The following is a 4,461-nucleotide window of genomic DNA, read 5'->3' on the forward strand; positions in this document are numbered from 1 at the left end:
TTTGAGAATAGTGTGACTTTGGTTTTATGTGCTTTAAAATTCTTGTAAATATAAAAGTCACTAACATGCACCGCTCTTTTTTTCATTTTCTTTGACCTTTCCAAAATCTGATACTACTGTCCATGATCCCCTTTGAGACCCACTCTCCTCAACTGGCTTATAATATACTGCACCCTAGTTTCCTCAACATATTTGATCACAGAACAATTTAAAAAATCATAATGAACTGTTGGAAGCCCAACAGGAGCTTATAAGCTGTAAATGTTTAAATTTAAAGCAAATAGCCAAAATGGTCTCATGGATGAATTAATTGTTACAGGAAGTGATCACATTTTTATTCATAGTTTGTTTTCACTTTATACAAGAATAAATAAAATGTGAGAATTAGAATTCATTTTATCTTATTAAGAGATCACCTGGTACATCTTATTCTTAATGATGCAAAATGGATTTAAGTTCTCAAATTTTGGTTTAATATTTTATGCAATCGATTTTAAATTTAATAATAATTATTATATTATTCTCCATAACAGAAAATATAGTACATAGATGTCTATCTCATCCATATTAAAAACAACCTAATACTGTATTACATGAATATCTAGAATTTATTTATTCTCTGTATCTGATGGCCAGGTAGGTTGCTTTCAGGCTTTTGCTAGGATAAACACTGTGGCCATACACATTCTTTGTACTTGCCTATTTGTACATGGGGGAACATTTTTCTCCAATAACTACATGTTACATATTACTATCTTGAAGGTGTGCACATTTAATAGCTATTGCTGAACCAATTTACACTCCAATCTAAATTGCATAAGACTACCTATTTCCTCCCACAATCACTAACACTAGACATTATCAGTCTCTTCAATTTTCGCCAAGCCGATGGGTAAGTGTATCTTGTTATTCTTTGATTACTGGTAAGATTTCATTATTTATGATACAATGTGATCATACTCTCTGTGATTTTGCATGCCTTTAAAGTTAATATTGTATCATAAGCATTTTTCTCGTGTTATTATACTGAATTATTTTCCAGTCTCTGTTGACACACACACAAGGACATTGCTAATTCTTGTCAATTTTTTTTTGCCATAAAACTTGTTTCATCAAGACAGCTGTTGCCAGTATGTAACCCCTGGAGACGAACAAGCTTTTAGCAAGAGGTAATTTAGACGTTTAAAAAAATTCATAAGACAAGGTTCCTCTCTCTTGGTTCCTGTTTCTGTAGCAATTCCAGTCGGGGTGTTAGACACCATTCCGTGAAGGGCTAGAGGCTGCTGTTCAGTTACTGAGGTGGTGGTCTGCCCGTGGGACACAGACTGTAGTCTGCCTCACTGCTGTAGGAACTCCAGGCCACACTATTTCATAATGTGCTCTGTGGTAGAAATCTTCGTTGGCACTCAATCCCCAAATTCCTTCTAGGGTGCCTTCCTGTACGACAGAGCCTGGAAGCTAAACACTGTAATTCTCAGCATCCCTTATAGCTCTCCTTCTAGGTAAAAATCAGGTTATGTCAATTCCATGTGCTGGTTTTAGATTTCGAAGGTGGAAGTGTGCTGGAGAGCACCTTCCTGCATCTTCAGCTGTTGAGCTTTGTGACAGCCACGCTCTGATGTCCTATCCCCAGGTTTACAGGTGTCAGGAGGCAGTTTCAGCCACTTACTGATCCTTGGATCAAAGCAAGAGTAATACTCTCTCCAAATCAGCAGATTCAATGGCAATCTCCTGATGGCTCACCCTTCTTATTATGACACAGGATGAGCTCTCCTAGCAGGACACTTCGTTTAGCAGCATTGATCTCAGAGTCATTCCTAGAGGCCCAGTGCAGAGCTCATTTGTCCAACCTTCAGCTTTGTGAGCGCCCGACTCCGTGTATGAAATAGCTTCTGCTTAAAATAGAGTGGTTTCTGTTCCCACAGGTGAACCCTGGCTGATACCATTTCTGTTCTTATAATCACATTTGAATTGTATTACTACATTGAAAATGTAAAATAAATTTTTTTCTCATCTCTGATAAACATCATTCTATAATTTTTAAGTGTCCATTGATATAAGAGTTTACACATTTGGGCAAAGTGCCAACTTTAGTTCGAAATTGTGTACTCGGAAGAGCATCCATAAGTATGACACACATACTTTAAATATATTTTTATATAAAAATATGAGAGCAAAGTTCTAGGAAGATTAAAAATGGGGAAAACTCCTAATTCTGATGTGCATTTTGAGGATTATACTCATAGATAGATGAATGATAGACAATAGCTAGCCACAGAAACATTCTAGTAGAATTGTTAGGAGAGCAAGAACGTTGCATCAGATAAGCTCGGTTCAAACCCTGGCTCCAACACTGGGCCACAGCAGAGGTTTGAGTAAGTTTTTTGTTCTCTCTAAGCCTCAGTTTCCTCATCCAGAAATTTGGGCTAACACTAGCACTCAATTCATACAGTTGTTATGTAAATGAGATAATATATGTAAAATTCTTAGCATGATGTGTGGCATATATAGCTTAATAAATGGTGATAATCATAGGGACATACATATATTTGCATGATGTACTGAGACAACACAAGACGATTAGGACAAGGATTCTAAAATTTTCTGGCAAGGAAACCATACTTACTGGTTTCTAGTTTTAGTTATTTCTTTTTTTTTTAAAAGATTTTATTTATTTATTTGACAGAGAGAGACAGCCAGTGAGAGAGGGAACATAGCAGGGGAGTGGGAGAGGAAGAAGCAGGCCCCCAGCGGAGAAGCCCCATGTGGGGCTCGATCCCAGAACGCCAGGATCACGCCCTGAGCTGAAGGCAGATGCTTAATGACTGCACCACCCAGGCGCCCCCTAGTTTTAGTTATTTCTATATATTATTTCATATGATCTATGGTATGCTGGCTGCCTTCCTCAAAGATTCCTCCAAAATCCCTGAGGAAATACTAGATGATGAAAGAAATTACCTTCAAATGTATTCAAAACTCACTAATACTTGCTAATTCTGTACAAGCTATATTTAAAATCTGACTAGTAGTGTTGAGCCACCTCCGGGCTTACGTTAAGTTGCGGGATGTAAATCTGGGGACCCGCGGGCTTGAGGGTCAAGTCTAAGCTGCCAGCGCCCGGCTGAATGTGGTCGCCTAGATTCTGTCTGAACTGTCCCAGACAATGACCCCATCCCAAGGTGAGCACAGACCACAGTCAGAATAAAAGAGTTACCATTAAATGAAGAATTACCATTGAAAAACTGAAGGCGCTGGAGAACGCCCGGAGCTGCTGGGGATTCTGGGGCCTGGGGAACAGGAGCAGGAGCCGGGGCCTCAGCAGCAGGCAGCAGAGGGAGCTCAGGCAGGTATTGTCAGAATCTCGTTTGTGAAGTAAAGGAACGGGTTGGAATGATGCTATTTCCCAAGGACTGGCCACTTCCCCAAAAGAAGGACTTTTCTGAGTAACTGGCAACTGAGAAAACAAAGGTTTATTATCATAAGGGTTGAAAATTAGAGATAAAAAAGGGAACAGTATTATAGTACTTAGAGATATAATGAGAAATTGGTCCTTATTAGAAGATATTGTGTTGAGCGATTCGTATTCACATTATACTGTTAGGATTGTCTTAGTCTTCCATACACCTCCTAGGGTCCCTGCAATTTGAGAACCACTGGTCTTCTATATGTATTTTGACAACTGACCACAGAGACAATTCAATTTGTTAAGGAATTCAAATCATTTTGCCAGTGTTTTTCTTTATTTTTTTTTAGTTATAAAAAGGATGTAATTTCATTGCAGAACATTTGGGCTATGCAGAAAAGTAGAAAGAAGAAAAATCATAGTACTCAAAGGTACCTACTTTGTTTTTTTAAATACATTTTTTTTACCTGACATCCATTCATACTGTCAACAACTATCTTCCTTTATTAAAAAAAAAACTTAATATCATAGAAGACATTTCCCCATGTTATTGAAACAATTTTTAAGCAGGGTTACGTAGGTGGTGCAGTCAATTAAGTGGCTGACTCTTGATTTTGGCTCTGGTAGTGATCTCAGGGTCATGAGATCGAGTGCCAAGTGGAGCCCTGCGTCCAGCTCTGTGCTCATCTCAGACTCTGCTTGGGGCTCTCTCTTCCTCTGCCCTACGTGCTCTCTTTATATAAAATTAGTAAGTAAATCTTTTTTGAAAACCTACTTTTAAGCGTCATTAACATTTCTAAACCATCATTTTTTCTTATGACAAAATTAATGCCTATTTATTATAGAAAAAATATACAAATAGAGAATAAAGTCCATATCCTATCCTCCAGAAATCACCATTGTACTAAGATATATCTCTGTCTAGACATTTTTCTGCACATATATAATATATATACTTATTTTTTGTACATATTTATTTTTAAAACAAAACATACTTTTGAACTGTTTTGTAATCTATTTGTATTTACTATATTGCAAGTCTTTTTATGTTAATATTC

The sequence above is a fragment of the Ursus americanus genome, chromosome 12 (assembly GCF_024610735.1).
Source record: "Ursus americanus isolate L20-20 chromosome 12, mUrsAme1.1.p, whole genome shotgun sequence".
In the NCBI taxonomy this organism is placed as follows: Eukaryota; Metazoa; Chordata; class Mammalia; order Carnivora; family Ursidae; genus Ursus; species Ursus americanus.